At 49.8% G+C, this 12,660-nt stretch overlaps 1 protein-coding gene across 7 annotated transcripts in view; it reads left to right on the top strand.

Annotated features, from left to right (window-relative positions):
• The window catches only part of WSCD2 (WSC domain containing 2), a 119,261-nt gene that overhangs the window by 50,570 nt on the left and 56,031 nt on the right, over window positions 1-12,660 (top strand). Inside the window, exon 1 of one of the 7 annotated variants that reach the window (XM_072802971.1) lies at window positions 12,405-12,536. The exons of the other annotated variants lie outside the window; for them this stretch is intronic. The gene's annotated coding sequence lies outside the window, so the exon portion shown is untranslated. Of the gene's footprint in view, window positions 1-12,404; window positions 12,537-12,660 lie in introns of those variants that run through there. 7 annotated transcript variants of the gene reach the window in all.

Raw genomic sequence — 12,660 nt, 5'->3', positions numbered from 1 at the left:
GAGACACAGAGAGAGAGGGGCAGAGACACAGGCAGAGGGAGAAGCAGGCTCCCTGCGAGGAGCCTCGATGAGGGACTCGATCCAGATCCCGGGATCACACCCTGAGCCAAAGGCAGACACTCAACTGCTGAGCCACCCAGGCATCCCCTCCCATCTCTTTCTTTAGACCATAGCCAGTCAGAGGGAAAAAAGGAAAGACAGGCAAAAATGACCAAAAAAAAAAAAAAAATCACCTCTACACCTACCCTGCAAGAGGTAATGTCTTTATGTACATTGGTGAGTTTCCATCCAGCTGTTTTTCTCTGCCGAAGGGGACAGTCTTGCTCCAGGCAGCTGACCTTTGGCGTTCTGTAATTGCTGAGCAATTTAGAGATGCCTGGAAATATATAATTTATGTGCACATCTTTCATCCTGGTCACTGGAAGGCAGTGAGGCATGGCTGTCTCCCAGGGAGAATTTCAACCTTGACACGGGAGGGGATGGGATCTTAGGGGCTCAGAACAGAATTTCGTAATCTGAGAACCTGCCAACATTGAAGCTGACCCCAGTACCCCCATATAGAATGCTAGGTGTCAGGGATCCTGGCGTGGAACCTTATAATCAATCTCACGACATGTGCTCGCTTCGGCAGCACATATACTAAAATCTCATGACAGACAATTTTGGGGTAAAATCCTAGAAGCTCTAGAAACAGAGACTAAACTCTGTAAATCTGGAATCAGAGGGTTCAAGGGTGGTCTTCGGGTCCATATCTCTGTTCTTTTGGCAATTCCAGGAGGTAAGAAGCCATGCTTGGTCCGAATGAGAAGCTCTGGTTTCTGGCTTTAGGTGTGACCCTAAACATGTCTGGACTAATCATTACATGATGTCTGCTCTTTGTCATATGTGAGTCAGGATGAAGGTTTCCTGCCATGTGCTCTGAACGGGGGATGGAGAAACAGGTGGGTACATATGTACATGTGCTGTGAGGGGAGGCGACAGGCATGGGGATGTATGAGGTCATGCATGCGTGCGTCTCTGGTGGTATGTATGCTCACATGCTACCTTCTGGATGGTGTCCAGATGGCGAACCAGGCAGCTGAGGTACTGGGCAGTTTCCAGCAGTGGTTACCCTCATGGAGGGGATGTCTCTGTGTTGGGTGCCAGCAGATCTCCTTGGGCCACTAAAGGCCATGGTGAAGATACCACAGGGGTCTGAGGACCCCTGTACCTTCTGTAAGCCCTCATTCCCAGCTGAGGAGCCTCAGGGGTGGCACCAGCTCGATGAGCAGACCCTCCAGAGAAAGGCCTTCTGGGCCTGGCGGGCTTCAGAATCAGCCCACTCGCCTGCAGCGGTTGAAGCACACTGCTGTAGCCAGAGGCAATGTCACGGGGACGTTGTGATTAAGGTTCTGGAGTCAGACAGGCCCAGGGTCGAGTCTTGCTCTGCCACTCACCAGCTCTGCCTTCTGGCCAGTTGACTGGCCTCCCCAACCTTGATTGCTTCATCTGTAAAGTGAGGTTAAAGCCAACCTGCCGATAGAGCCGCTGGGGAGAATCAGTGACATGGTGTAAGCAGAAGGCCCCAGCACCTAGTAGGTGTGCAGTCAGCAGTTTATACATTGTCCTTTTTCCCTAGGGAGGGCGTCAAGGCTTTCCCCTGGGGTCCAAGAGGCCTGGGTAAGAGTCACCGGCTGACTCCACCTTCCCCTTTGGGTCAATGGGGAAAGTGGCCTGGGGATTGTGAAGGGTCTTCCCTCCAGTTCTGTTGGGCTAAGAGCCCACTTCTTAGTTCTGCTCTAAGACTGGGGTGGGTGGGGTGCTCTGGAAGGGGAGAGAGCTTGAGCATGCACAGCTGGGCTGGGGGCTCAGAGACCCTTTCCTACAACAGACACAGACGCACACCTCCATATACATTTGCACATGCATACTAGACCTCCACACCTACACACACATACATACATACATACAAACATGCATACACCTACATACATACACACCCATGTCCCCTCACAGATACAGACATACAAACATACACGCACCTACACAGACATACACACGTACACATAGATACAGAGGTACAGTCAGACATCTATATAGATACACACATGTACATACACCAAGACATACACAGACACACATGCACACCTACATAGACACAAGCACACACATATTCTCACACACATACACACTAGCTTGGGCAGAAGGACTGGGCTGGAGGTTTGAGGGTGGGAGCGAGGGTTCTTGCTGGGGAAACCGCTGGTGAAAACCCTTCTGTGGTCCAGCTGCTAATAGGAGCTGTCACTGGTCCTAAATTAGATTTTAATCCGCCTTGGCCAGCGGGGGGCCAGCAAGTGTCGAAGGGGTAGGATTGACTTGTGGTGAGGACGAGTGGGGGGAGGTGGCGCGGAGGTGAGGGGGCTGGCAGGGAGAGAGGCATGAGCAGGAGGAGGAAAGTTGTAGGGCAGCGGGCTTGGTTTGGGAACTGGCGCCCCACTGGCCTGGCTGTGGAACCCCGGACAACCCTTGAACCTCTCTGAGCCTCAGGTTCCTCATCTGTCAACCCTCAGACTTGCTCTAACAGGCTTCAAAGAAGCTTTTTACTTCTACGATTCTATGGTAGCATAATAGCAATAGTAATAATGATGGGAATAGCGGAAACTTACTGAACCCTTACTGGGGTCCAGGTCCACGGGAGGCGTTGCACACGGATGGGGTAGATTTCATCTGACTGTCCCTGGGCTTCAGTTTCCCCTTCTGTAAAAGGAGACTGTTTCCCCGAGGCCAATGATCTCCAGACTTCTTCCAGCTGTTTGTCACCTGTGCTAAGGAACTTGCTTAAAGACCAGAGGGGGGTCTTTGAGCTCTGAGGACTGACAACCCTATCTATGCCTTTCCCCCTGTGATCTCCACCCCCAGCCTCCATTGCTGATAAAGGGCCAGATAGGAAATAATTTAGGCTTTGGGGGTCACGTGCTGTCTGCTGCTGCTTATCCTCCTCCTCCTCCTCCTTCCCTTCTTTCTCCTTCTCCTTCTCCTTCTCCTTCTCCTTCTCCTCCTCCTTCTTCTTCATTTGTTTTTATTTAAGTTTGATTTGCCAACATACAGTATAACACCCAGTGCTCATCTCATCTTTGCAACCCTTTAAAAACAAAAGCCAGGGATGCCTGGGTGGCTCAGTGGTTGAGCATCTGCTTTTGGCTCTGGTCGTGATCCTGGGGTCCTGGGATCCAGTCCCACATTGGGCTCCCTGCAGGGAGCCTGCTTCTCCCTCTGCCTATGTCTCTGCCTCTTTCTCTGACTCTCATGAATAAATAAATAAAATCTTTTAAAAATATATATTTATGTGCCATTCTTAGCTCTAGGGCTGACAAAAGCCAAGAGACAGTTTGGCTGAGGTCACAGTTTTCTGACCCCTAATAGCGACAAATGTTCTCACTTCATCTAAGTGCTTGACGTCCCGTATGGTCAGGTCAAGACCAGAGCCTGCCCTTCTGGCCAGAGTTTTCCCCTGAGCCCCACCTAGAAAGAAATTCTAGAGCCACCACCGATCCAATGAAGGGCCAGGACCTCAGCCTGCCCTCAGCCCTGCCAGTCAACCAACATTTCTTGACACCAGCTCAGCCTTTGAGAGCCAGAGTCCTGGCCATTGTCTCCTGGGACAGGAGGGGCTCCTTGGAGGCCTCCTCCGCACCTCCTCACTGTACATGGTAGGAAACAGGTGTGCAGTTCTGACCTGGTGGAATGGGGTACACGCTCTCCCCAAGCGGTCCTCTGCACTCTGACCCTGCCCACCTGCTTTTGGGATGTGCTGCGGCTCTTTCCCACTTCCCACTCCACACTGTGTCCTCTCTGCCTGTGACATTCTCGCCCCAGATCTTCCCAGGGTCTCACCTTTCTCATTGATCGGGTTTCCACTCAAATGCCTTCTCAGTGGGTTCTCCTGCAACTGCTCTACCTGGAGTGGCTCTCCTCTGCTATTCTCCATCACTAGGGCTTTCAGATAATTTTAATGGACGTACAGCGAGAACAGCACTGTAGGTTAGGATCCAGAATGTACACGCATGCACACACACACACACACACACACACACACACAGCAAAAGGTTCACAAAATAATACATCTCCTTTGCTGCACGTGAGGCAGTAACAGCTCACTGTTCCCTCCTCTCCCATCCTCTCCCCTCCCTCCCTTCCTCTCTCCTTCCTCTCTGTTCTCTGATACCCCCTGTAGGTCTGCCCCTGTGGGTAAACATTCTGCCCAGAACCACCAGAGCCATCCATTATCTCCCCCAGACAATTAGCAACCTATTAAGGAACTCTATGCAAATGCACACTAATTGACCCACGACAGAGCAGCTCCTGGAGAAGGATGACTCCAGATGGCTTAATGATAGGAATTTAGGGCCTTTCTTTAGAAGTCCCACTTGGGGAGGAAAGTGATCTGGGCTCTGAGGAGGGCTGCCAGCTGCCAGTCTGACAGGGGAGGCCAGGGGATGGAGTGAGCTGCACCTTTGGGTCCCTTTCATTGAACCATTGGACGAGGGGAGCGGTCCCTTCACCTCTTAACCCTCCTCCCTGCTCTATCCCTTCTTGCCGCTACTCTAGTGGGTCTCACCTTTTCAGGTGTAAGATTGCATTCCCTCTTTTTAATAGACTTTTTTAGAGATTTTATTTATTTATTTGACAGAGAGAGTGCACACAAGCAAGGGAAGTGGCAGGCAGAGGGAGGGGGAGAAACAGACCCTCCACTGAGCAGGGAGCCCAATGTAGGGCTCAATCCCTGGACTCTGAGATCATGACCTGAGCTGAAGGCAGATGTTTGCTTCACTAGCTGAGCCACCCAGGCACCCCAGATTTTTACTTTGTAAGGCAATTTTAGGTTTACAGCAAAATTGAGCAGAAAGTACAGGATGCCTCCTGCCCTACATCTGCACGGCCTCCCTCACCATCGACATCCCACACCCAGGGTAGAACATGTGTTACGATTGGTGGACCTACACCAGCATGGCCCTGTCACTTGGAGCCCATAGTTTACATCGGGGTTTGCTCATTGTGGTTGGTGTACCTTCTATGAGTTTGGACAAACCCATAATGACCTGCATCCACCATTGCAGTATTACACAGAATACTTCCCTGCCCTCAGAATCCTCTGTGCTCCCCTCCATTCTTCCTTTCCCCCAACCCTTGGCAACCACTGGTCTTTTTACTGTCTCTCTGGTTTTGCCTTTTCTAGAATGTCCTGTAGCTGGAATCATACAGAACGTAGCCTCTTCAGGTTGGCTTCTTCCACTTACTAAGATTCATTTAAGTAAGGTTCCTCCATGTCTTTTAATGGCTTGAGAGCTCATTTCTTTTTAGCACCGAGTAATATTCCATTGTCCAGATGGACTGCAGCTTATTTACCTGTTCACCCACTGAAGGACATCTCGGCTGACTCCACATTATTACAGTGATGAACAAAGCTGCTGTAAGCATCTGTATGTAGGTTTTTGTGTGGACCTCAGGGTTCAACTCCTTTGGATGGATGCAAAGGAGCACAATTTCTTACGATGGTAAGGTATGTTTAGTTTTGTATGGCTGCCCTTTGAACACTACCTCCAGCTAACTCTTATTGAGTCCCTGCTATATACCTAGCTCCATAGTAAGAAAAGTACCCACATTTTCTCATCCGGCGCTGTCTCCAGGCCTGGGAGGCTGGCACTTAGCCCTCCGTGAGTCAGGGACCCAAAGCTTTCTTGGCTCCTCTGTCTCAGTCTGTTTTCTTCTTCCTCTCTCTGCAGACTAACTTTAGCTCTTTCTTTGGCCATGTGATGACAGCTTCTAGTCCAAGTGACAGGCAGAGATTGTTCCCGTCTCAAATCCCAGCTCCACATTCTGGGGGAGAGGGGGCAAGAATTGATGGGTCAGTTTTATATCTGAGTCCACTTATGGTCACCTGCAATGCCAGTGGGCATGTTTTATGGTATAATCATGGCCGCTGGAGCCTGCCCCCATGAGCAGGGGGTTGGAAATCACTCACTAGACAGACTCACCCCCCAAAATGTGCCCTCCACACCTACCTTGGGTGGTCAAGATTGATCAAAACAACTCACCGAATCTTCATTTTTTTCTGTGAAGTCTGGGCAAATGGTGTTGATCATGAGAAGTGGGGAGATGCTTTGTTGAGTTGGCCAAAGTTGGGGCAGAGTATGACGACGTACTGAGAAATTGTTACGTAACGCTCAGTGGAATGCAGGATTTGGAGCCAGGCTGCTGGAGAGTGAACTCTGCTCCACCACTTCCTAGCCGTGTAATGTTACACAGATGCCTTAGCCTCTCTAAAACCTCAGTTTTCTCATCTGTAAAATGGGGCTGACCAATTAGACCTTTCTTTTAGGATGGTTAAAAGTGCCCGACACACAGTAGGTGCTCAGTAAATGTAAGTACATCCTATTATACGGTGCTATGTATTTTACACACATTAGCTCATACTTTTATACCCTTCCAGTGAGGCAGTGGAGATTGGCCATATTTTGGTAGGTGAGGAAACTGAGTCTCAAAGAGGCAGACTGCTTGCTGAAGATCACACAACCACCGTATGGCTGAAGCAGGTTCAAACCAGAAATGTCTGCCTCTCAATCGGTTCTCCCCTGCTCGTTTCTATTCACTGTGGCCCAGCAAGTTCTCCACAACAAGTGAAGATGGCCATAAAGTTTGCCCGCAGAGCAAGAGGCACTGGAGTCATTACCCAGGGAAACTAAATTTTAATATTTATTTTTAATGGGGACCATATGCTCCTTTTGATTTTTTTATTTAATTACATCATGGCAGATGGCTGGGTGTTAAAGGCCATTAAGCTAATGGCACTTTGCCTTCTCATTTATTTTCCTGAGTTTTGGGAAAGATGAATGATAATGGACGCGGATGGTGAGCTGTGGATGCTGGGTGATGGTGGGTGAGTCTCGTCCTAGGAACGGAAGGAAGGAAGTATGGGGGCTCTGAGACTCTTCTTGGTGCCTGTGTGAGCCTGGAGCAAGGTTTTGCCCGTGGCCACAGACACAAATGTGCAGAATCTTGGACACTATAATCCCACTTCTAGGACCCCCAAAGCAAGTCTGTATGTACCAAAGCACTCATTGCCCTTTGCACAGAGTGGCCAAAAACGGGGGAGCCAACCCAGCAGGTCCACTGTGGACACAGTGGCATCATTACACTGTGGACACCTATGAAGGAAGGATATATCCCAGGGGTGGGGGGGAAGTCCATGGACCATATAGGGGTGTGAAGTTCTTCCCCAGGGTTAGTTGGGTTAAGAGAATTCTATATTCCTAAAGACCATGAGTGGAAATCATGAGACTGGCAAATAATTTATAATGGTCTATTTGGGGCTATTTCATTACTTTTTACACTTGCCAAAAGAACTTTGATTAGACTACCAGAGAATTGTTTGAGGGATGGTTTCCCGTGTCTCCAAGCTCAGGAAGGATCCTTCCATGAGGCTGAGATTCCACTGAGAGGGAATGGGTAAGGGGGAGTTAATTGTTCTGGTGCTCTACTTGGTGTGTGCCCGTGTATCACGACACGGAGGTTTAGACAGTTAGGCACTTGAATTCATGCTCCGTGTCTTGCGAGCTGTGTGCTTGGGCCAATCACTTCATCTCTGTGAGCCTTGGCTTCCCCATCTATAAAATGGGTATAATCATAACTGTGTCTACAGCATCCTGACTCTTTTCCTTCCCTGAGTGGGGAAGGAAAGACAGGGAAGGGAAGAAACCAACAGGGTGTGCTGTCAAGTCAGCTATCATGGAGGGAAACTGAGGCAGAGTCCCTCCAGGGAGAGTGAGGGAGTCTCTTTAACTCAGCCTGACAGTTACCCTATCACAGGGATGAGGGAACTGGGGCATTTACACCCCAGTTCCCATCATTGCTTCCAAATGGCATTTGGGAGTTAACTCTCTGGGTTGGGCACATACGAAATCTGTTAAAGATCTCTCAGATTGGTGGGACTCCCTGTCTTTCCTTCCCCACTCAGTGGTTGAGCGTCTGCCTTCGTCTCAGGTCGTGATACCTCGGTCCTGGGATCGAGTCCTGCATCAGTCTCCTCACAGGGAACCTGCTTCTCCCTCTGCCTGTGTCTGCCTATGTCTGTCTCTCTCATGAATATATAAGTAAGATCTTAAAGAAGAAAAGATCTCTGAGATTGGCAAAACTGCAAAAGGCTGACAACGTTAACTGTTGATGCCAGTTTGGAGCAACAGGAAGACCCGTACACCAACTGGGGGGGGGGGGGATTGTCAGTATAGCCTTTTGGAAAACCAATCAGCATTTCTTTGGGTTATCTTGAGATGCTCACACAGTAGGCTCTAGGAATTCCACTCCTGGGTATACGTACATCCTTCATTCTTGTAGTCGGGTATTAGGAGACCACAAGTTCCAGTGTTTGCAGCAGCTGGTGAGGGGAATTTATTCTACCCCAGCCATACATGTTAAGAATTGACAGAGAAGCTCTCTGCAGGAAAATAAGGTCCTTCTACCAGAAAAAAAAAAGGGCACTGGGCAGGCAAAACCACATACATTACCTACAAATTATTCTGATAAGCAGTAGTGGGTAGGTGACACTTGCCCACATGAACTCATTTGGTCCTCACACAAATCCTGTGAGAATAGTACTATGATTTCTCCCATTCTACAGATGGAGAAACTGAGGTACAAAGAGGTTAATAATCACCTCCAAGGTTCTCAAAGGGATTAAATGGCCCAATGGGGATATGATGCTCAGCACAGTGCCTGGCACAAAGTAAATGCTCAACAAATACTGGTGATTTCTGTCTGATGATATTCTTATCATTAGGCCAGTACTAAAATTTCATCTCTGGTCTGGGCTTCCGGTTTTCTGGAGAGCCCCGAGTGTGTCTCCTACCCAGAGTGCAAAGATATCAAAACTTCACAAACCTGATTTATTGGGAGCTCTCTCTTGGCTCCCATCCAAGCTCGGATGTCTCGGAGGGGTCAGCTGATTCCTGGGGCTGGTGCCCTCAAGTCAAGTTCTAAGGGCCAGAGAGGGGGGGGGCACCCCTGCCCAGACTCACGGGCTTCCAGCCAGACCTACCTGCCCCCACAATCTGGAAGGACAGCTCCATGGCCCCCCCAGGGGAGAGAGCCATGGGGCAGTCTGTACCTCCTATTTTCCCTGCCTGCAGGGCAGCTCTGCCCCGCCAGTCATTTTCTTGGCAGCTCAGCACCAGCGGTTCATTCGGTGCTAAAAATAGGCTGTGTTTAGACACTCTGAGGCTCCAGCTGGAAACACGAACTGCAGTAAGTAACCAAATGCTACCATTCTTGCAAAGGGGGCCTCTAGCCCTCACCCTTGTGGAGACTCACGCCAGCCCTGGGAGGGAGGCAGGCTAGGGATCAGTTCATCCGCCACATTCAGTGGGGAAACTGAGCTCAGAGGATTCTTATGCAGAATGGAGAGGGATGGAGCCTGAGAGCTCATCGTGAGCACCAACTCCAGCCCTGTGGGCTGCCACTTCCGACCCTCCCAAGATCCCAAGAAGAAGACTCTCTGGTTGGCCCATTTCATAGAAATCTGCAACTCACAGAGGGGAGGGCACCTGTCGGGGTCTCACACCAGTTAGTGACAGGTGAGAATGTTGCCGGGATTGTGGTTTCCAACACGTAATGGGCACACAGAGACGGAGAGGTGAAGGCCAGCATGTGCCCCCAGCTCAGGGATGTAGATGCGCCGTCTGTGGGCTGGGGAGAACCATCACCTGCCTCGGGGGTTGCTGGGAGGGAGGGGTTTGTGAGAATGTTCGCAAAGTCTTTGAATGCAGTGTCCAGCATGTAGTAGGTGTTCAACAAATGGCACTTGGTTTTGTTGCCCCATTCCCTCTGAGGTTAGAATTTCTGTCTGGAGAGAGAGACAGAGGGAAAGAGACAGAGTAGTCTTCGAGGGTTCCCTTGGGGAGGTGGGGCTGCAGCTGAGTGGGGAACCCTGAACCCCAGGACCACCCAGAGCTGAGAAATGGAAGTCACCATCTCCACAGAGCCCTGAACATTGTCCTCTGAGGCTGTCACCCGTGTCCTGATGTCAGGGTTTCGGTTTAAGCCCCCAGGGGAGGTCAGAGCCCTGACTCTTTTTCAAGAATTTCTGGTACCTCTTGGGGACCTTCAGATGCTGGGGCTCACATGAGGAGAGAACAGACAGGGCCCCCCCACCTCTGTGGATCCCAGGTTCCCGGGGGGGCTCTCCCTCTGGGCCCCTCCCTCCCGGCCCTGGCAGGGGGCCATGCGTGGCTCAAGTCAGCCCTGCCCCCGGTTCCCTGGAGGAGCCCCTCCTCATCGCAGCCCCTTCCCGGGTGGGGCCCCTTCACTCCCCACATCACCCATGCCTTCGTCTCTTCCTGTTCCCTGCCAGCTTCTAATGAGCTCATTATCCTCTTAAAACCCATTTGGCACCCACTTAGAGAAAAGATGTGTTGAAATAGAAAAGAACGAGAAGGGAACAACAAAAAAGGACTAGACCCAGAAATATCCTCAGAGAGACAAAAAGCCACAGGGAACGTAACAGCCAGAATCTCTGCCGTCTCCACGGCAGCAAATGTGCTGCTGAGGCAAATGCCTTTGAAGGCTGCTCACATGTGCCCTTGAGAGGAGTGGGGTGGGGGAGGGGGGTGTGTGCTTTCCTGGAGCACCTACTGTGTGCCAGGCAGTGCCTTCCTACCTTTTAAAATACAGTCCTCCCAGAAGTCGTATCTTTTGGGAGGTGTCAAGATTCTTATGCCCACTCTCCAGGCGAGGCACTTTGGTGGGCAAGAACAGGTGTTGACCCAGTCACATACCTGGTGGGTGGAAGAGGTAGGATCTGAACCCAGATCTGTCCACCTCCGGAGCCCATGCTCTTGGCTGTCTGCTTCTGAAAGGGCTAGTGTCCCCCTGTCTCCATCCCCATGATGGCTGCTGGCTCTTTCTCAGCCTGGCCCAGCTGCAGAAACATCTGGCAGGTGTGTAATCTGCATGGAATACGATGGGTCACCACCCACTGCCTAGCAGTTTTCAAAGCTGATAAGAAATTGAGCTTTCTAAAGTGTCGGTGTGACCATGAAACTTAAGTGGATCCACACGCATACAGTAAGAACATAGTCCAGACTCCCGAGCTTGGTGTTCAAGGCTCCTCACAGCTGTGTGGCCCTGGATAGATTACCTAATCTCTCTGAGCCTCATTTCTATCTTCTGTAAAGTGGCTATAGATCTCCCTCATATAATTGTTTTAAGGATTAAGTCAGAATACGTTACGTGTTCAGAGAAGTGTCTGGCACATAATAAGTGCACAGGAAACATTAGCTATTAATATTAATTGCTGCTCTGTGTCTACTACAGGATTTGTCACTATCTAGTATAGTGATTCAGTATGGTGGTTGATTAAATTGCTGTCTCCCTCAGTAGACTGAATTCCCTGGAAGTAGGACCTTGGATTCTTTATTCCCGCATCCCAAGCACACACAGTAGGCAAGCAACACACAGTTTTGAATGCATGGAAGAACAGGTAGAGGGATGGGTGAGGGGAGAGCTGTATGGATGAATGGGCGGGTGTAGTTCAGATGGATGGAGAGGTGAATGGATGGGTTAATGAACAGATGAATGGTGGGTGGTTGGATGGATGGGTAGGTGGATTGATGGATAGATGGATTAAGGAATGGACGATGGATGGATGGATAGATTGTGACTTAATGGATAGATGAGTAGGAGAACTGATGGATGGATGAAGGAATGGACAATGGATGGATAGATTGTGGCTTAATGGATAGATGAGTAGGTGGATTGATGGATGGATTAAAGGATGATGGATGGATATATTGTGACTTAATGGATGGATGAGTAAGAGGACTGATGGATGGATTAAAGGATGATGGATAGATAGATGGCTTGATGGATGAACAGGTGGTTTGATTCCACAAAAGCATGGATATGGGGCTTTTGGATCTGTTTCAAGTGCCTAGAACAATAACTGGTGCATAGTAGGAGCTTAGTACTTCGTCCCGGAATGAACAGAATGGCATATGGAGGACTGATGAATTCTACCTTGAACCACAGTTAAAACTCCCATGCTGCTCTGGTTGGGAGGGGCTGTTACCATTCAGGACCTCCAAAGCCTGCCAGGTAATCCTGTGCCAAGATTGTCACAAGGCCCCCTGCTGGTGATAATATGAAATCACATTGGCCTGAAGGTGTATTCTGTTTCCTAATTTACATTCTGTTTTCATCCTGGCTAATGATCCTTAATGTTTACTCATAAAGCAGTGCCCTTGGGCCTCTGAGCCCATCGCCTTTACCTGAGGGCACCTTGTTACACCTGTAGGTTTTCCCTTCTACCAGAAAGTCTGGTTTGAGAGGTTCAGATCTCCATATGTTACCAGGCTCTCAGGTGATTTTTTTTTTTTCCTCAGGTGATTTTGAATCAGATGCTCCTTGGACCACACTCTGAGGGGCCCCCTGTTAAAGAGTGAGCCACTGGGTGACTGGGAGACAGTGGAGATGGGCTGCTGCTTCAGGGCCTCTCTCTGAATCTCCAGGTGATACCCAGTCCATGTGGGACAAAAGCTGAGTCACAAAGGCAGTGGTTGAGAACTGTGGTTTTTGGATTTGGACTGTCCTGGGTTGAAATCCCAACTCCACCACTCACTGGCTATGTGTCCT

This window comes from Canis lupus, chromosome 27 (assembly GCF_048164855.1).
Source record: "Canis lupus baileyi chromosome 27, mCanLup2.hap1, whole genome shotgun sequence".
NCBI classification, from domain to species: Eukaryota; Metazoa; Chordata; class Mammalia; order Carnivora; family Canidae; genus Canis; species Canis lupus.
This window is presented reverse-complemented; position numbering and strand designations above follow the sequence as displayed.